The sequence below is a fragment of the Canis aureus genome, chromosome 28, assembly GCF_053574225.1.
Source record: "Canis aureus isolate CA01 chromosome 28, VMU_Caureus_v.1.0, whole genome shotgun sequence".
NCBI classification, from domain to species: domain Eukaryota; kingdom Metazoa; phylum Chordata; class Mammalia; order Carnivora; family Canidae; genus Canis; species Canis aureus.
Genome location: NC_135638.1, coordinates 14,183,839 through 14,205,805, shown reverse-complemented (window position 1 = coordinate 14,205,805; position 21,967 = coordinate 14,183,839). Strand labels below are relative to the sequence as shown.

The window sequence follows — 21,967 nt, the reverse complement described above, 5'->3', positions numbered from 1 at the left end:
ATCCCTCCCTATTGTTCTTGATCTTTTTTTCCTTTGTTTATAAAATCAGTGGAGAACCTGTCATGAAAACATACACAGACACACACACAACTCCCTCTGTCTAGACTGGTGCCTTCTCTCACAATACACTTAAAAGATTTTATTTATTTATCTGAGCAAGAGAGAAAGAGAGCATGAGGAGGGGTTGAGGGGCAGAGGGAGAAGCAGACTCTCTGCTGACCAGGGAGCTGAATGAGGGGATCATGACCTGAACCAAAGGCAGACACTTAACCAACTGAGCCACCCAGGCACCTCACAATACACTTTATCTAACATGGATTGTCAGTTGTCATAACTGAACGTTGAATTTTCCTTTCTCCAGTGAGAACTTGGCAATACACATTGTTTAAAACCTGGGTGTGTGTGGTAGCAGCTGCGATAGTAAGAAGTGCTGTGGAAGACACACGGTCTGCCCATCAGCATAAGAGAGTCCATTTAGCTGTCTTCCCCTATTTTTTCATCCCATCCATCCAGTCCTTTATTTCTCTCTTCCACAGATATTTATTACACCTACACTAGTTGCTGGGTACACAGAGTTAGAAGTAAGACATGGCTCCAGTTATTAGAGTTAGGTGGTGAAGTTGTGATTCAAACCCAGTTGTTTGCTTGCTGCAGTAATGGGAGGCAGGAATGTAAAAAAGGAAATGCAGAGGAGAGTAGTCATGTTTTGAATGTAGTCTGCCCAAGCCACGTATATGGTAATGGTGGAGGCACAGAGAGGTGGTAATGTTCTGGCAGGCAGACGGGTGAGGTGAGATCAGGGAAGACTTTAGGAGGAAAGTGCCCCTTGACCTAATTTAATTTTATTACTCCAGCTAGAATTCAGTCTTGTTCTCTTTATGAGGATGTGAGGTGCTTTTTTTGTTGTTTTATGTTTTTGGCCAAAAAAAATCCTCCTTCCTCTCATGGATACTATGAGATTGCTTTTAGTGCCCCATGGCATAATAATAATCATGGTCCTTTTAATTTCCTGGTTCTTCATCCTACAGCATGAGAGCTGTAAGATCTGTTGACAGTCCAAGAGCCAGCTTCTTACAATACAACAAAAACTTGAACAACGTTCTTTGCAAACCTCAATATTTTACAGCCTGCCATAAATCTGTGACAAAATTGGTTTATAATACAAAGAGGGTCTTAAAGGAAATGTTCCTTCTTTTCTTTCTACATGTGTTTAAAACATTCCAATAAATAATTTTGAAAATTAGGGCAGCCCCGATGGCCCAGTGGTTTGGTGCCGCCTTTGGCCCGGGGTGTGATCCTGGAGACCCAGGATCGAGTCCCACATTGGGCTCCCTGCATAGAGCCTGCTTCTCCCTCTGCCTGTGTCTCTGCCTCTCTTTCTCTCTCTTTCTCTCATGAATAAATAAAATCTTAAAAAAAAATAATTTTGAAAATTATACATTATTCACAGAAATAGAAGCGGAATCACAAAGAGATCTAACTAGTAGATAAAGATGATACTGGTATAAGAAAATCTATGTAGATTTCCTGCCCAGAAGCTAAATTTTATGTGTGGTAGTACACACATGCTTTTACCAGTTTGCTCTAAAAATCAAACATTTTCAGAGGAAAAAAGAGAGAAGAAACCTAGTTTTATTACCAGCCTTCTTTATGATTAGAATGTTCATTCTCTATCTTGTTTAACCCTCATCACAATCTTTTGGTGTAAACTATATTTTTCTGGACTTTTCCTCTGATCCTGAAAACCTCACACACCCTCTCAGGACAATTTCTAGTTAATTACTTAAAAGCAAAACAAAACAACTGGTTGTTTGTATGTGATTTAGGTAAGAGTGAAGTAACAGATTTTTACTCTTTTATACATTCTTTCTGGACTTAGCTCTGCAATAGCAAAATCACAAAAAGTACAGCTATTGAACAATATAAAAAATCTAGCAGATTATAATTTACCAGTGTCTTAGAAAATGACACAAGTAAGATATAGAGATGAGGAGCATTCCAGTGGGAAAGATACAGTATATGCAAAGGCACGGAGGTAGGGAATAATGCGGAAAAGGATAAGGAATACTAAATGATTCAGGATTACTATAGAACAGTGGTTGGCAAAATATGACCCACAGACCAAATATACCAAATGGCCTGTGAACTAAAACTGAGTTTTACAACACTTTGAAGTGTTTCAAAGACAATTAAAAGAAGAATAGTTTGTGATACATAAGAACTATATGAGATTCAAATTTCCATATTCAAAAATAAAGTCTTTTTGGAACATAGACACACTCATTTGTTTGTATATTGTGTATGGTTGCCTTTGCACCACACCTGCAGAGCTGAGTGCTTCAAACAGAGAATGTACATGGCATTCTCACTGCTTCTCACTGCTGCTTAGTGTACAGTAAATAACAAGGATGCAATTTTGACTCTAGCTTTTTGAGTGCCACACACATCATTATACCAAAACATTTAGGTTTATTACCAGTGCATACCTATCATGTCAAAAAGAAGAAAAAGAAGAGAAAAGTAGGTTTCAAATGTTATGTTTTAAAGCAAAGTGGAATGTGGATTATTTTGTTACTATGTGGCAAAACACTGCATCTATTACGGGACCACACAATAGTTGTGCTAAAAGAATATAATATACATTGATGTCACCAGGCTAAACCTCTCAGCAGTCCAACTCATAGGAAAGTAACAGAAAAAAAATTGATAATTTTAATTTAAAACAGAATATCTCATCACAGCAAAATATCTGCAAAAAATGAAAATGAGGCTGCAATCAAAATAACTTCCCAAGTGATTTGTTACTCAAGCAGAAAGCCATTTACCAATACAGGTTAATTAAATTGTGCTTGATTCCAGCATTTGAAGAAATATATACATACAAAAAAACACAAACAAACCATGTTTAAGACTTAGCCTTTCTGTGAGAGCAGTTGCTTATGGAATTGAAGACATGGAGAGGAAGGTCAATAACCAATTTAAAGATAAGGCAAATGATTTTGAATTGTTTCCCTTGACTTTTGATGAGTTGACAGATGTTACTCATATTCCTAATGATTGGTTATTCAAGGAGCTAGGTCAAGTTTGAAGTGACTGAAGAATTAGCCTCTATGAAAAGTATACACAGAAAAGAAGAGGCATGATAGTAGTTGAGAAAATGCTAATTCAGTACAACCTGAAGTGGAATCTACCATGATGTGTTACAGCTGACAGTCATAAAAATATGTGTGCAGCATAAAAAGGCTTAGTTGGAAAGAATGACAAAGTTTGTAAAATGGTAAGATTGTTCATTGTATTGTTCATTGGCAGCTATTTTGAAGAAAGTTTGTGAATCTGTTGTGTGTCATTTAAACAGTAATGTCAGTAGTGAACTTCATTTGCTTTCAAGGACTTAACAGTTGTCAGTTTCATGAATTTTTGTCAGAAATAGAAGCTAAACATCCTAACTTAATTACACAGCAGTTCAACATCTTAACAGTAAAGTTTTATTGTGATTTTTTTAAAGCTTAGGGACAAGACTAATTTTCTTTTCTGAATGAGAACCACCCTCAACTACTATTATTGAACACCAAGTGGCTTTGTAATAGATTTGCTTTGAATCTGATAATGTTTATTAATAAATTGAACCAAAATTACTAGTTAAAACCATTCTCTTACGTGAAAATTATACTGTGGAAGAGTTACTTTGAAGACAATGTTGTTTAAATCATGAAAAATGTCAAGTTGCTTTATATACTTCCTATGTTATAAAAAATGAAACAAGAAGGAAGATCTCCATTTCTACAGAAATTTGCATAAGGTATATCTTCCAAGTTCTAAAACCAGCAGCGTTCTTTGCATCTCAATGCAAGATCCAAAGGAAATTTCCATATTTCAAAATCAATTTAACTGTGCAATTGAGGAGCTTCTACCTTTCAATTAGAAGTGATTAATTTACAATGTAACGGCATGTCGAAAGGCAAATATTAAGAAAAGAATCTAAGAGAATTCTGTAAATGCCTTCTAAGCAATGAATATGTTCAGTTAAAATTGTATGCTAATGGATTAATAACAGTATTTGGCAGTATCTATCTCTGTAAAAAGACATTTCAAAGATAAAATCCATAAAATCTCATTACAGAGTAGCATCAACAGGTGAAAAACTGCAATCAATTTTAATTATAGAGAATGTTAATATTGAGCCCCAATCAAGCAACATGTTATTACCCCCCAATTCCATTCTTCTCATTAGTAGACAAAATTATACTTAATTATTACTACATTTTAAATTTCATTAATAAATTTTTGTGGACATTTATGTCTCTATAAATACGTACATAATATCTTCAATTTTGCCTCTTGGGTTACAGAGCCTAAAATATTTATTAGTCTGCCTTTTACAAAAAAAGAAAAAAGGTTTGCTGACCCCCCACTATAGAGTAATAAGTGAATAGTAAGTTCCTCTCGTGGCAGAGTAGCTTGTATTAAACTAGCCTTCCCACAGATAACATTTATAAACTCTCCACAGAATATTAAAACCAACTATCTGAAGACTTTGGAGAGCAACTAAAAGCAGGAAGACCCTGAAAAGGATTAAACCATTCAAAGATGGGACCTCTTTTATTTTTTTTTTTAATTTTTATTTATTTATGATAGTCACACAGAGAGAGAGAGAGAGAGGCAGAGACACAGGCAGAGGGAGAAGCAGGCTCCATGCACCGGGAGCCCGATGTGGGATTCGATCCCGGGTCTCCAGGATCGCGCCCTGGGCCAAAGGCAGGCGCTAAACCACTGCGCCACCCAGGGATCCCTTTTTTTTTTTTTTTTTTTAAATTTTTATTTATTTATGATAGTCACACAGAGAGAGAGAGAGAGAGGCAGAGACACAGGCAGAGGGAGAAGCAGGCTCCATGCACCGGGAGCCCGATGTGGGATTCGATCCCGGGTCTCCAGGATCGCGAAAGATGGGACCTCTTGTGTGAGACTCAAGTTTATATGGCATTTCTATTAGGATATTTTCCAAGTCTACTTGGCTTGAGATGTCAGCAGACAGAATTCCAAGGTGCTAGAGTATTTGGAAATTGTAGAGATTATCTCAAAGATGAGGAAGCTGTAGAGGAAAGAAGCCCCCACATCCATGTATAAATACCACTCAAATTCAGACTTCATTATAAGAAATGCTATGGGAAATTCTTCAAGCTTGAATAAGATGTTACCAGGAGAAAATCTAGACCTCAGTAAAAAATTGAGAGCACTAAAAATGTGAACTATGTGGGCAAATGAAAATATCATATATATTTTCTTCTCTTAATTTCCTTAAAAGACATTATTGTTTAAAGCAGAGATTATAATGCCATTCTGTGGGATTTATAATGTATATAGATTCAAACTAGTGCAAAGATAAATGTAAATGGTACTGTACTGTTTCAAGAAGCTTATATTTTACATGAAGTGGTACTATGTTAATTCAAAGTAGATTCTAATAAGGTAAAAATGTGTCTTGTAATCCAACAACTGAAGAAAATGCACAGATAGCTAAGCCAACAGAAAAATGAAAATGAAATATTGAAAAATGATTTGATGAACACAAAAGAAGACAGGAAAGGTGGAACAGGGATATAAAGAACAGATGGGACAGATAGAGACAAGTAGCAAAATTGAAAACCTAAACTCAACCTTATCAATAATTAAATTTTGTAAGCAGACTAAACCTTCCAATTAACAGGAAGATATTTATAGACTGGGTTAAAAAGCAAGACTCAACCATCTACTGTTCATAGAAGATACACTTTAAGTCTAAAAGCACAGACATGTTGAAAGTCAAAGGTTAGGAAAAAAAATTGTGAGCATAAGAATTGGTATGGTTATATTATGCCAAACAGAGTAGACCATAAGGAGTAACACTAGAAATTAGGAAGGACGTTTCAAAATGATAAAAGGATCAATTTAGCAAGAAGACATAACAATCGTAAGTATGGATCAACTAATGATAAACCTTCAGTATATATAAATTAAAAGAAGAAACAAACAATGACAGTTGGAGATGTTACCACCACCCTCTTAGTAATTGATAGAATAAACAAAAATATTTGAAAGGATATGGAGAATCTTATGAACACTATCAACCACCTTAACCTGACTGACATTTATAGACCACTACCTCCAACAACCACAGAACATGTGTGTGTTCTGTATGGGGAATACACATACATGGAATATGCACCAAAACAGACCATATATTAGGCCATAAAATAAGTCTCAATTTCAAAAGACTGAAATCTTACATACATTCCTCACCCCAAAGCTAATTAGAAATCAGTAATGACAAGAAATCTAAGAGAGTTCCAAATATGTGGAAATTAAACAGCACACTTCTAAATAACACCTGGCTCAAAAAAGAAATCACAAAGAATGTTGAAAGTTATTCTAAACTAAATGATTAAAACACAAAGTAACAAAATGTGTTATATAGTTAAAACAGCGTTTAGAACAAAATTTGTAGCTTGAAATGCTTACATTAGAAGATAAAAGTTTTAGGGACGCCTGGGTGGCTCAGCAGTTGAGCGTCTGCCTTTGATTCAGAGCATGATTCTGGTCCAGAGATAGAGTCCCACATCTGGTTCCCTGTGAGGAGCCTGCTTCTCCCTCTGCCTATGTCTCTGCCTCTCTCTGTGTCTCTGATGAATAAATAAATAAAATTAAAAGAAAAAAAAAAGAAGATAATTAAAGTTTTAAATCAGTGATCTAAGTTTCTATATTAAGAAACAAGGGAAACCAAAGGAAATTAAAGATAGAAAAAAGGAAATAATCTATTGATATTAAAGCAGAAATCTTAAAAAAGGTAACCAAAAATAGAGAATATTACCAAAGCCAACGTTGATTCTTTGAAAAAATTAATAGGAAGTTTGACCAAGAAAAAAGAAAGAAAATACAAATTGCTAATATCAGATGTAAAAGAGGGAATATCACTGCAGTTCCAAAAAATTAACAATTTATATAAAAGGGAAATTTTTATTTAAAAGCACAATTTATAAAAACTGATACAAGGAGAAATTTTAAAAAGCAGTACAATTCTATATCTAAGATATTCAATATATTATTAAAAACCTTCCCACATGAATTTCAATGAAATTTTTGTAAAGAAAAAAAAAATATCAAAAGAACACTCTCCCCCCAAAAGACTACTCCAGGTCCCAATGATATCTGGTTAGTTCTTTTTCTTAAAGATGTTCTTTATTTATTTGAGAGTGAGAGAGAGCACAAGCTGGAGGGTGGGGTGGGGGTGGGGGCCTGCAGAGAGGGAGAGGGAGAAGCAGATTCTTCTCTCAGCAGGGAGCCTAACATGGGGCTCAATCCCAGGACCTTGGGATCTTGAGCTGAAGGTAGATGCTTAACGGACAGAGACACCTAGGTGCCCAATTTCTGGTTAATTTTATTAAACATTTGGTAAAAAAACCATCCCAAACCACAAACTCAACATAGAGAATTGAAGGAACACTTTCCAACTCTGTTTCTGAGGCCAGTATTCATCTATAAAGCCAAAGACTTCACAAGAAAAGAAAATGACAAGTGAATATTCCCCATGAATGCAGATGCAACTATTCTTAAGAAAAAATAAACAAATCACATCTAAAAAATATATTGAAAAGATATCATGACCCAGTTGGGTTTGCTCCAGGAGAATGCATTTGAAAAATCAGTATAATCTACTATGTTAGCAGAATAAAGGAGAAAAACTATATGCATATCTCAATAGATGTAGAAAGTGTTTTACAAACTCTAACATTTATTCATTAAAAATTCTTAGCAAACTAATATAAAGCAATTTCCTGAGTCTGATAAAGGGCATCTATAGCTGTTATACTTATTATTGAAACACTGAATTCTTTCCCCTTAAGATGGAGAACAAAGCAAAGAAGAATGTTCAATTTTACCACTTTTATTCAATATTACATAAGATATCCTAGTCAGTAAAATAATACAAGAAAAAGAAATAAAAGACATAATATAGATAGAAATGAAAGAAAAAATCTGTCTTTATTCATATGTAACATAATCATGCACATAAAAAATCCTAAGGAGTTTACGAAAAGGTATTAGGATAAATAAATTTAGCAAGGTTGTACAATACGTGGTCAATATACAAAAATCAATTTATTTCTATGTACTATGTGGACAATTGGAAATTGAAAATATTGGGATCCCTTGGTGGCGCAGCGGTTTGGCGCCTGCCTTTGGCCCAGGGCGCGATCCTGGAGACCCAGGATCGAATCCCACATCGGGCTCCCGGTGCATGGAGCCTGCTTCCCCCTCTGCCTGTGTCTCTGCACCTCTCTCTCTCTCTGTGACTATCATAAATAAATAAAAATTAAAAAAAAAAGAAAATATTTAAAATTTTGTTTATAGTAGCATTAACTTGTATAATAGCATCAAAGTATATTAAATACTTAAGGATAAATTTAACAACTATGGACAAGACCTATACAATGAAGACTATAAAACATTGCTGAGAGAAGTTAAAGAACTAAATACATGGAAAGATAAATATTATTGTTGAATTGAATGACTCAATATGGTTTAAAATGTCAGTTCTCCCCAAACTGATCTTTAGACTCCATGCATTCCTAGTCACAAACCCAAAAGAAAAGGCTTTATTGTAAAATTGACATTGTTGTTATTGTAAAATTGTTCTACAGTTTAAATGGATACGCCAAAGATCTAAAATAGCCAAAGTAATCTTGAGAGCAAAGAACAATGTTGGAGGACTCACATAATTGTACTTCAAGACTTAATATAAGATTACAATATATGGCAGTAATCAACACAGTGTGGTATTGGCACAGACAAGGATAGTTTCATAGATCAGTGAAACAGAATAGAGTCCAGAAACAGACCCACACTTACATGGTCAAAAGATTTTTATAAATGTACTTTTTCAATGGGAGAATATCTTCTCAACAAATTATGCTGGGGATAACTGAATAAATTTGTAAAAAAAAAAAAATTGAAGTATGGTCCCTATGTCACATTATATACTGATATTAATTCAAGATGAGTCTTGGACTAAAAGCTCAAACTATAGTTTCCAGAAGAAAATATAGGAAAATATTTAGCAAACTTCAGTAGGCAGATTTTTAAAGAAAATGTGCCAAGAAAGGACTCAACATAAAAGGAAATGGATTAACTTTATAAAAAATTTAAAGTTTGAAATTTTGCTCATCATAAAATACCATTAGTAAATGAAACGGCAACAACACAAGACTATCAAGAGTCTTATATCCAGAACATATAAAGAATTACAAACCAATAATAAAAAGACAACCCAATATACACTCAAAACTGGAACAGGCACTTCAAAGAAGATTACAAATCATCAAAAAGCAAATGAAAAGATGTTCAACATTATTAGTCATCAGAGAAAAGCAAAATAAAACCACAAACAGATTCCATTATATCCCGTCGGGTAAAATTTTAAAAACTGAAACCAAGTACTAGTGAGGATGTAGAATAACTGGAAATCTCACCCATTGTGGATGGGCATTGAAATGGTGCAAACATTTTGAAAAACTACTTGGTAATTCCTTACAAAAGAAACCTAGATATTCTACTCCTAGGTGTTTGTTTACCCAATTGGAGTAAAAACAAATGCCCACTAAAAGACTTGCATGAGAATGTCCCTAGCAACTGTATCCATGATAGCCAAAACATGGAAACAACCAAGGCCCATCTAAAGAAGAAAGGATAAACAACTTGTGATACATTTATACAATGTGATATGTACTTCTTCCCAATTTAGAAAAATGAACAATTGATACACAGAAGAAAATGGAAGTCAGGTACAATTAAGTATACAGGATATGATTGCACTTACAGGAAATGCAAGAAGAGGCAAAGATAATCTATGGAGATACAAATCAGAGAATTAGAGTAGTGGGCATCAACCAGAAGGCAACACAAAGGATACTTGTGAGGTGATGGAATATTCTCTACCTATAAAAAATAGTGAAAGGGATTATAGGGGAAAAGGAGAGAAAATGAGTGGGAAATATCAGAGAGGGTGACACAACATGAGAGACTCCCAACTCTGGGAAATAAACAAGGGGTAGTGGAAGAGGAGGTGGGTGGGGGGACGATGTGACTAGGTGACAGGCACTGAGGGGGGCAATTGACGGGATGAGCACTGGGTGTTATACTATATGTTGGCAAATCGAACTACAATTAAAAAATATACAAAAAAAAAAAAAAAAAAAGGAATGTCCTCTACCTTGACAGGGAGAGGTTGGTTACACAAGTATCTACATTTTTCAGAACTCTTTGTACACTTAAGTCTTATGCATTTCATTATACATAAGTATTAGCTCAATTAGATAAGTGCAAACAAGAATAGCGAAGATGAGACTAGAAAGATACTTGTACACAAAAGGATCTTGAACGCTGTGCTAAAGAGGTCAGATTTAGCTTTGTAGAGCAACAGGAAGTTATAGACAGACAACTACTGACAGGCAACAAGTAGGATAGTGCCCTAAGGACTGCATTTTAGAAAGTTTACTAAGGTAGAGAAAGAAGGTATCTTTCCTAATACCCATTTTTAATATCAATATTGTAAATGGAAATGTTTGAGTTCCTTTGTTGTTAAGCTTAGGATAATACACAAACAAGGACTTTGCTTCCCCTCCCTCCACCACTCTATTCCCAAGAGATCCCTTCTATATCCTGTTTTATAGAAAATTAAATACAATTCTTATATCAGAAATATTTTCTTAAGTGTATTCCATAGACTGATATGGAAATCTGGGAGAGACCCAGAATTTATTTACAAAATGGAGTATAGACTCTAGACTCCAGGAGGCAAAGGCTTTGGCTTTAGAAATGTAGACTTAAAAAAAAAAAAAAAAAAAGAAAAAGAAATGTAGACTTAGTTGCAGTCCAGGAGCCTTGGAGGTGGGGGAAGAAAGAGTCAACATAAAAAATGTGAAGATTTTACATAAAAATGCTGATTGTGATCAATTCTGGCTTGGACTCTCCATTTGGAGAGTACTCTCTTCTGCCCCACTCCATCCTGGTGCTGCTCTTGGTTCTCAATGCCATAGAGGCTGTCGCTTTTAATAGATATGCTGTTGCCTGGAGCAGTCTTCACAAAGTCTCTGAGGAGTTATTTTATTTTTGTTCATGTCGTCTCTTTCATTTTTGGTTGTAGAGAATGTAAATTAGGATTAAAGACCATAGGGAGGAGGCCTTGTGCCCATATGGCCCACAGAGCATGGTCTGATTAGGTCTGCTTTGTTTTATAACTATGTAATCAAACTGGATTTCTGGTCACTGGTGTGCTTCCTCCAGTATTTTCTGGAACCACCTATTACCTTTCCATGTTCTCCTCTGATAATTTTTGCAGAAGCCAAGCCCAGCAGGCCATCAGTTCTCAATGAAGTAGCTATTTCTATGAGGTTAAGCAAAATTGCTGGTTAAAATGAAACACTTACGTCTGCTCACTCAGCTGTATCACTTCAAAGAGAAAAACAAATAAAACCCAGCTTCCTGTCATCTCCCAGCATTAAAGGAAGACAAACTACAATTGCTTTCCATTTTGACTAGAAGCAAAACTAAAGATGAATAACATGATAGATCAAAAAGCCAAACAAACTGAAGTAACCTCTTCATCAGCAAAAGTCAACTAGTTAAAAAGAGTGAAAAACTCCCACAGTGATACCTTCTCCACCTCCCACAGAAGGTAAGAAAAAAAAGGAAGAGAAACTCTTTTCTAAACATAACCTAAATAAAACCTTTAAATTATAACCCAATACTATACCTTAACTACTGAAATCTGCAAGTACTTTTCAACTATTTACAAATAATAAAAGAGAAAGCTAATAAGATAATAGAATTGTACTAAGGAAGCTTTTCCTTTTCTAGAGATGAATTCTCCTCCTGCCACCCGACAGAGGTTTTGACTATTGGGGAGTAAAATAGGGTCTTTTCAGGTACCCTGAGACAGTCAGCCCTCTACCTGAACCTTTTCCATCCTGTTTTTGGGCAGAACTCATTGGCTTACTCATTCATTTATTCACATGTACTAATTCATTCATGCAGTGTCTACCCTCTGTCCACAAATATTGTTAAAGGGCCACATGAAAACATACATTATACATTTAAGATGCTGCTTTTTTAAAAAAATATATTTTATTTATTTATTAGAGAGAGAAAGAGACAGAGAGAATGAGCTCATGCAAGAGCAGGAGGAGGGGCAAAGGGAAAGGGAGAAACAGACTCCCCACTGAGCAGGGAGCCTGATGTAGGGCTGGATCCCAGGATCCCGAGATCATGAATTGAACTGAAGGCAGATGCTTAACCGACTAAGTCACTTAGGTGCCCCATATGGTTGTTGCTTTTTGATGATACCAACATTTGATTACTTTGTAGAGCAATAGCATTTTTTCAAAAATTTCCAACCCCACCCTCACCCCTTAAGGCAAGAATGGAAACTTCATAAGAAGGCAACCATGTTCTGATTCCTGTTCTTTTAGAATAAAAGTAGAGGGATGTCAAGAACAGCTGTGGAAACACTTTGATGATAAATTATATGAATCAGATCACCAAAGATCATGGGCAAGCCTTATCTTCTACCCTCAGCATCCTTACTATAGAAGAATTAGGAGGAGAGGTGCCTGGGTGGCTCAGTTGGTTAAGTGTCTGCCTTTGGCTCAGGTCATGATCTGGGGTCCTGGGATTGAGCCCCTTGTAGGGCTCCCTGCTCAGCAGGGAGCCTGTTTCTTCCTCTCCCTCTGTCCCTCCCCTGACACTCTTGCTCATGCACGTGCCTCTCTCTTAAATAAATAAATAAATAAATAAATAAATAAATAAATAAATAAATAAATAAATAATTTTTTAAAAAGAAGAGTTTAGAGCAATTAGGGTTTTTAAATGTGTAATCTATGGGGTCAAAACTATTTGGGGTGCTTTTTTAAAAAAATACATTCCTAGGCTCTACCGCTAGAGCTACTGAATCAGAATTTCTGGGACTGGAGTCTCCAAACCCACTCTTCAAACAGGCACCTTAAAGAGATTCTTATATGCTGCAAAGTTGATGACCATTGAACTAATTATCTCCAAGGTCAAAAAAAATGATCTCCAAGGTCACTTCCAGTTCTAAAGGTCATCACAAGGTCTGCCATGTAGCAGAGACTGCCATGAGAGGGTGAGATTTTTTTTTTTTTTTAATTGAGATGGGGGATGCTGGGGTAGGGAGGTGATTTTAGAAAACATAACTTTAGAAATTATACAGTTGTATATATGTAGAAAGATTATATAAAATAAGTGTGATATCTGCCCCTCAGAAGAGTAAAACAATATTATTTTGAAATGAATACTTCTAGTATATTTTGTAATGGTGAAAGCTACTAAGAATAACCGTTTTAAAAATGTGTAGTTAATAAATTAAGCTATAATTAGAAAGAGAATAAGAGAATAAATTCCAGATGCCTGTATTTCATGAAGCAAGCATAATGACACTTAAGCAAGGGCTGTTCAACTTAAGTTGGAGATGACAAGTGTTTGCCACAGGAAGGAGTAAATATTTTTGGTAGAATGCCTTTAATCATCATTCTGGTGGTGGATTATACTTCATTGGTGATAGAAGGAAAACAAACTGAAGAATCTTAGCATAACTGAGGAAACATAACATTTTGATTTACAGTTAACGGTGATTGTTTGGAGACTGTCATTTATTCAGCTGTTTTGAGAGCTGCTAAAATAAAAAGCATATTTCTGGGTCAGAAAAATCACAAAAAGGAAAACATCTTAAAATCCAATAAATCCTGTCACTGAGTAAACCAACCTCTCTAGGCTGGAGTAGCCATACACATTCACCAGGATTTTCAAGTCTCTCCCAGGAATAGAATTAATTATTGAAGGAGCCTGGTTGGATGGGTTAGATGATGTCCTTAAAACAGACACAGGCAATTCCTGCCATATTAACACTTTAGGTCACGCCCATTATCTCTTGCTCTGACCTAAAAATTAATTTTGAAAATATGTGTGCCCTTCCAAGTTACTGTGTGATGGCTCTCTGGAGGGGTCTAACCTTATTACATTTGCAAACCTGTGAGTCTTTTAGAGCTCCCAGGGCATCCTGACAATAAACATCGCAGAGTTTATATAATTATTGTCTACCTACAGCTCAGTGAGCACTGCATCCTCTGTGGTGGCACAACAGCTACTAACCTATGGGATGCGTTGCATGGTACTTCTGTAAATAATGCTATGCTTCCCAATTTGTATTGTTGTCCAGAAAAATCATGTGCAGCCCAGATTTCTAACCACTTTGTCCCACTGTCTGCTTAAGAACGTTGTCTGCTTGTACCACGATTAAAAATAACAAGAGGCCACATGGCTGGCTCAATTTGTTAAGGGTCTGCTTTCAGCTGAGAGAATGATCCTGGGGTCCTGAGATGGAGCTCCGCATTGGGCTCTGTGCTCAGTGGGGAGGCTGCTTCTCCCTCTCCCTCTCCTTCTTCCCTCTCCTTGTGCTTGCTCTCTCTCAAATCAATAAATCAATAAATCTTAAAAAAAAAAAAAAGAAGAAGAAGAATACAGGTCTAATTTCAATCATTTAAAACTGACCTTTAGGCAATTTCCTCTCCATTTTCCCTTTGCATTAGTCATTCTACATTTCTGTTGCTCTCTTCAATCTATGCCCTCTTTGGATCAGATCAGCAGCTCTCCTCAACCAGTTGGAAAAAAAAGAAGGGCTACTAATTATGAACATTTAAAAAAAAAAGATTTTATTTGAGAGAGAGAGGGCAAAAGACAGTCACTTACTGTCACTGACACCCAAATCCACATCCAGACTTCTGAGTTCCAGACCAACATATACCTCTGACTGCAGACTGTTCATACTTGGATGTCCCATGGACACCTTAGTTCACTATCTCCTTAACTGCAAAAATCTATCTTTTCTCCAAAATCACCTTCCTTCCACAGTTATCTCTTCACTGGCGTCATGATTAAAGCCATGCCTGATCTCACCTGCTTATCATCTCTTCATATAATCAGTGATCAAGATCTGCTAACATTACATAAACAATCTGAATACTACCCCCAGCCTGCCACTTCCCCATCTTCTTATACCATCATTATATCCTGCCTGAATGATGGCACTAACCTCCCATTTGGTCTTATATCTGGTCTGGCCTACCCTGCAACTCACCCTTCTTATTACATTCCCAGGCACACAATTCTCTGCACATCTGTCTCTCTCCTTAAAATTATCCTCCGGAACCTCATCCTAGTTTATAGCATCCTGTCCAACTTCCCTAAAACAAAGTCCCTAATGATTTGACCCCTCTCTGTCTTTTCCCATCACTTTCCACACTATCCATGCTCATTTAAACCACAATTGTGAGCTACAGTTCCAGAATGTGGTGGTCTCATTCTCATCTTTGGGCATTTAATACCCCTCTCTGAGACATGCCCACACCTTCCTTTGTTCTGCTGGTAAAAATGCTTCAGTTCTAATTCTCTCCCTTCTTGGCATCCTTCGCCGACATTGTGGGCATAGCTAAGTGCATCTTCTGTGCTTTCATAATACCTGTATCTAACCCTTCTTTCACATTCTCTGTCTAGTCAAATCTGACTTTCGTCAGGTCCTTAGATATGCCAAACTCCTTATGGCCCCTGGGCCTTCCCCATGCACTATTACCTCTACCTGGAACTTTCTTTCTCCATCCCTCTTTATCTGCCTCACTGCTATCTGTCTTCCAGTTCTCAGCTTAAGCATTACTTCCTTCAGAAGGTCTGCTTGATTATACACTAGCTTAAGTTCCCTCATAGATCTCCATACTTCTGCTATTAGAACCCTTTATTGCTACCACTTGAGTAATCATGTGTCTTCCCCAATAAATTATAAACTTGATGGATTCAAGGACTAGATCTCTCTTCTTTCCTGTTGTATCCAAGGCACTAGATGGGTGCCCAATATTCCATAGGAACTCAACAAATGGTTCTTAAATAAATAAATGGAATATATATAAATATATGTATATTGCTATAATAATTTGCTATAATAATTTGTCTCATATGCCTCTCTTGGTAAATACTGTTCTATTCATAGTTGCATAACTAGCCCTTAGTACAATGCCTGTACATAGTAGGCAGTTAGTAAATATAAGTTGAATGAATGAGCTGCAATCAGCAAATCAGAACAGCTGCAAATCAGAAATTATGGAGCTTATGGGCATCTTTGACTCATTCATATTACGGTCCTCAGTTCATCTGCCTAGGAGTGTAGACCCACAGGTAATATAGATATGTTACTGTCAATATAAATATATTTCTCCTACTGGAAATATAAGCAAGAATCTAAATTGGTTCAAGTTTGATTTCCACTCTCTTATTCTGCAAACATTATGAGAGTGATATTAAATTATATGTTGGTCTCTGTCCAAAAAGGAGTGGGCAGAAAATATGCTATAAAAAGAGTATTAAAGGATAAGGAAGAAAAAGGGAACTAAGATCTATTATATAGACACCTTGAGCCAAACTATACTACTAACTATACTACAATAACTCCATGAGGCAGTAATAATCACCCTTATTTTCACAGATCAGAAAAATGATGCTCAGTTGATTGGGAAATCTGATGAAGACAGGTTGGCCACTAAATCCCATACTTTTCCAATTGTAACATACTGTGTGGGCACAAAAGATGCCTTACTTCAATATTCCCTTTTATGTTGTATTTCATCTGCTTATAATAATTTTTTAAAACAAATTAGCTAACATTTATCCAGAGCCTACTATGAGCCAGGTACTAAAGCTTGGGGACACCTGGGTGGCTCAGTGGTTGGGAGCCTGCCTTCAGCTCAGGTCACTACCCTGGGATCTGGGATCAAGTCCTGCATCAGGCTCCCTGTGAGGAGCCTGCTTCTCCCTCTGCCTATGTCTCTGCCTCTCTCTCTCAGTCTGTGTCTTCATGAATAAATAAATCTTGAAAAAAAGAAAAATTGTATGAGCTTAGTATTGTCCCCATTTATAGATGTCACTACTGAGTCTCAGAGTTACCTTGAATATAGTTCATAAGCAGTAAGTAACAGAACAGGAGCTCAAACCCTGATTTGTAGGACTATAAAATCCCTGGTCTTTCCACTTTACCATTATGAGCATTGTATTTTTGTTGAGCTAAATAAGGATGAAACTTTACAAAATCACTGAAAATGTCTCTGGATCTTCCCCTTGCCTTGAAGGGAAGGAAGAGTTCTGGTAAGGGAACAACATTCCAGCCCATCATCTGGCAGCTTCGACCTCTTCAGTTTACAAACCATGTCATCCTAATAAGCCCTCAGTCTTGAGAGCATAAAAAGGATGAATGGAATGGAGACATTTTGTGTAGTAAGCCAGTTTACACAGAATAAGTAGGAAAGTGAGTTAGGTTGCAGGTGTCAGACAAATGATGATGCAAAGTACTTAATGACAAGTAAGTATTAGTTTTGAACAATAATTAAAAAACACAATGGATGATCCTTAAAACAATATCCGCAAACAACATTACTTGCAAAGCATACCATATTGACTGTCTATGCAGAATATACTTAACAAGCTTTGAATTCTTTGGTAAGTTTAATGTAAATAAGGAAGTAGCATTTCTGTATGCTAAACCACCTCTTTTCAAAATTCACTTAAAAGCATTTTGAAATTGATACACTTTTCAAATTGTTTCATAGCTTGCATTTCTACAGAGGCTATCTGGAGGTTCACTTTTAATCCAACTCAGTTTTCAGCAATATAGGAATTTTATATTAAAATTATCATAAAAATTGTGACCCTTTCTGGTGTAAAGGCATTTTTCCAGGGCATCTTGTGGCCATTAGAATGAAGAGTAGTCTAAATATATTGTTTCTGATTAGCAACTTTGTATCATGTACATTCTAGAACTTAAAATTTTCTTTCAGATTCTAAGAAACAGCAACAAGAATTGAGTTAAGCTAAAAGGGTACTTCTTAGATGTCCTTACAAAATACTTCTGGAGCACCTGGGTGGCTCAGTCAGTTGGGTGTCCAACTCTTGGTTTCAGCTCAGGTCATGATCTTAGGGTTGGGATACTGAGCCTTGTGTCGGGCTCTGCACTCAGCTTGGAGTCTGCTTACGATTCTCTCTCTGCCTCTCTCCTTGATCTTTCTCTCTCTCTCTCAGATAAATAAAATCTTTAAAAATATACTTCCATGTGCCTACATGTTGTGCTTGTGGAATTGGCATTCATAAAATCCCAGTGTATTAATAACACTGCAATAACATGAAAATTGCTAAAGTAATCAGTCTATGCCAAGAGCCAAGCTATTCAGGCTGCTTTCCCATAATTTGTAAGAATGCAATTTACTTTGCTTTATATAATTCTAAAAAATTTATGTAATATTTTAAAAACAAGTTCTTGGTCCTGGAAAAATATTAAATCTACCTAAGAACAACAGTGGACTTTTTAAAGACATATTTTCCAAACCGGAATGCACAATCTGATAAAAAAAAAAAAAGGAGTAAATTAAAGGATAACAAGAGAGAATCTTTGCAATTAGGACTATTCTAAAAAATCTGGGACATGGAGTGACCATGACAATCATATAGCATTTTGCACTTTTCATTATCCTTTAAACAAGTACTCTGCAGTTCCTAAATGTTGGTGATGCAGTGTTATGAATTTAAATTGATCACAGAAAATCATCAGAATCTGTTCTTTATGTCTGAAAAAAGAATTAAGTCATGCATAAAATGCCTTATGCTGTCATTTGAGGGCTCATGCATCAGTACACTCTATTGCCCTGAAAAACTTCTTGGAAAAGAGGCAGTGACAGATTCATATTTGCTTCTTAGGAGAGTCATAATGTGCATCCTCTACTTTCAAGTTTATTTCCGTTTGCTCGATCAATGATTCTGCTTCATTCATAAGAATCTGAGAGTTAGGAAATCAGAAGAGATGAATCTATAAGCTGTTTGCTGCCACTTACTGGATAACCACTCTTCTTGCTTAAACAAATGGAAATGAATTTTTAACTATTTCCTGACAGTCATATATGTGCACCTTCAAATTTCTACCAAATGTCAGAAAAATGTTAGGAACAAAATTGATAAGAACATTAATTTTTAAATCTGTTACTTGTCTTCTCAATCAAATACTCATTCCTTCCTGCTATCTAGTTTTTTATTTTCTTGCCCAGGAGAAGAAAAGTATGGTTTATATCTAAAACAGTATATAAAAGAAAGAAAAGAGAGGGGAAAAAAAAAGAGAGAGAGAAGGGTAGAACACCACATAGAGTGAGTAATGAACTAACAAGAACATCAGTAGTTAATTATAACTCATAGTGTTCCAATAGCGCAAAGCTACAAAATGGGAAGCTTTTCTCAGAACGGTATCATCTGTTGCCTGAATAAATGTTTGTACAGTTTATTCACTTTGATGCAGAATATTCCAATTGTGTAGTCATGTCATCTAGTGCAGGCTATCTCCCCCATTCATGCAGTACCACAAATCTATTAGAAAAAAGCCTTCAAACACGGTCACAAACAGATGTCTAATCTTTCTATTATTACATTTTTCACTTTTGATTGTGTCTCAGTTGTGACTCAAGTTTGTATACTTAGAGCTAGGAACATCATTCACATATCTTATGGGGGTGCGTGGTGATTTTGCCTTGTGAAGTCACTATAGCCTTTTGTGGACATCTGTGTAAATTTAGTCAGAATGTCTATAGTTCTGCTCCCAAGTTTTATCAAAAAATATCATAAAAAAAAAAAACCCAGGGATCCCTGGGTGGCGCAGTGGTTTAGCGCCTGCCTTTGGCCCAGGGCGCGATCCTGGAGACCCGGGATCGAATCCCACTTCGGGCTCCCGGTGCATGGAGCCTGCTTCTCCCTCTGCCTATGTCTCTGCCCCTCTCACTCTGTGTGACTATCATAAATAAGTAAAAATTAAAAAAAAAAAAACCCAGAATGGAGTTAAATTAGCCCTCTATGACATCATGTTATGTATCTAAGCTGGAATCACCTTGAAAGGCAATTAATAGCCCTTAGATAATGGAGTAGACTAGTAGTTTCTTCCTCTCCTATAAATAAAGTACAGGAAGATGTTTTTGAAGTAAAGGGTAATGGTGATATTGAGGATAATTAACATTACGCAGCACTTCGCATGCGCTAAACATCTTGCAGAGATTGTTGCATTTATTCTGCATAACACCAAGAGTAGGTCAAAGAATAGCCTTTGACAGATAAAGAAACTGATGCCCCAAAAGGCAGAGCAACTTTCACAGGGTACATGGATAAGTAGTGCAGAGCTGGGACTCTTACTGACTTTGACCATACTTCTTAACCACTATGCTTTCTTACATCCCCAATGAACTTAGATCTAAGTATTAATACTCTTAGCATAATATTCTTTTGGCTGCCATTTGTTGACATTACAACTAATAAAAAATATTAGTTTATATATTTTAAAAGATATAAATAGAATATGTATATCTCTAAGCTGGATATATTCGGGGGGATTCTGACTCTCAATGGGCTACCCCCTCACTTCTCTCCTCACTCTCAGTATATCCCACGAAAACTTTACTGACTACTGACTCCTAAGAGTGCTCCTCATTCTCTGTTCCCATGGCAGGAAAGGCAACATCCACTTAGTTGCCCAAACCAGAAACCTGGTATCATCTGGATTTTTCCTTCTTCCTTTCTCTCTACATAAAATCTCTAGTCTGTTGATGCAATATGCTAACTATCTCTTAAACCCATCAACCTCTTTCCACCCTAGTTCATGTTAACCATTCCCAGCTTACACTACCCCAACAGTACCCTGATGGGGCTCCCTCCCTTGTTACCCTCCAAACTTCACTCTTCAAATTGTTCTGCTCCAGAGCCACTGCAAATATAATTTCATTCTTCTCTCTCTCTCTCTTGTTTAAAACTTTTCACTGATTCTGCATTTCTTTTGGGGTCAAGTCTCTTCTCAACATGACCTTCATGCAATATGAGTACTGCTTACCTCTCTAGTTGGGGTCAGATAAAAACAACCCAACAAACAAATACAGGCATTTATAAGTTGCTCTAAATGGTGTGAAGGAGGGGCGCCTGAGTGGTTCAGTCTGTTGGACATCCAACTCTTGATTTTGGTTCAAGTCATGACCTCAGGGTCATGGGATTGAGCCCCATGTCAGGCTCCTCACTCAACAGAGTCTGCTAGAGATTCTCTCTCCCTCTGCCTCTCCCCTTGAGCTCTCACTCTCTCAAATAAATAAATAAATTTATATTAAAAAATAAATGTTGTGAAGGAAATAAATGGGTAATTGGGATAGAAGCAGTGGCTGGTGGCTTTGGCCATGGGGGTTCCTTTGAGTAAAAGGAAACTGAAAATTTAAAGGCTGTAGGGTAGGAGAGAGGAAGGCACTATCAAGGACTTGAAAAAACTGTGTGGTTGGGGCATGATGATCAAAGGAAAAGTGGCATGAGCTGAGATTCACAGCCTTAAACCTTGGGATGGAGTCTGGATTTTATCCAAAGAGAAATGACAATCCTTGGTCAGTTAGGCAGATATCCCTCTCTGCTTTGTGGAGGGTGGGGTGTTGAGCACACAGTAACAGAAGCCAGTGAGGAAGAGACTGCTGAGGTCTAACAAAAAGAAATGGAACCAGACTAGTTACAAACCAAATTCTCATTCTTCTCATATTTAAGTGCAAGGTTATCCTTGCTTTGAGCCTGAACTTGGAATCACAAAAAACTTTATAACTAACAGAATTGTTCTGACTTCTAAACAAATATACATGAAAGAATATATGAAAGATTAATTTCATTATTAGTTTACATTGATAGTTAGAATAATACTACCTGGCTGCCATTAGACTTCTAGGATAAGAAAAAAAGAACCCCACCACTAGAAAAAGAATGCTTGCCAATCTTGCAATGAATAATTCTGAGTTTTAATTGCTAATTTACTTTTGTTAATTTACAATGGGCAGTA

The 21,967-nt window shown here is 36.5% G+C and overlaps 2 long non-coding RNA genes and 1 pseudogene across 5 annotated transcripts in view; all 3 read right to left on the bottom strand.

Annotated features, from left to right (window-relative positions):
- LOC144300446 (uncharacterized) overlaps positions 1–19,806 on the bottom strand; it is a 44,078-nt gene extending 24,272 nt beyond the window's left edge. The window contains exons 1-2 of one of the 2 annotated variants that reach the window (XR_013367072.1): positions 14,596–19,806; positions 6,496–6,656 (exon numbers count right to left, since the gene is read on the bottom strand). This is a non-coding gene — a long non-coding RNA (uncharacterized LOC144300446). The remainder of the gene's footprint in view (positions 1–6,495; positions 6,657–14,595) is intronic. The other variant, XR_013367073.1, reaches the window with a different exon arrangement.
- Positions 1–21,967, bottom strand: part of LOC144300445 (uncharacterized) — a 215,475-nt gene that overhangs the window by 129,259 nt on the left and 64,249 nt on the right. The window lies entirely within an intron of this gene.
- Positions 1–21,967, bottom strand: part of LOC144300444 (small ribosomal subunit protein uS13-like) — a 119,248-nt pseudogene that overhangs the window by 41,343 nt on the left and 55,938 nt on the right. The gene's annotated exons all lie outside the window — the stretch shown is intronic.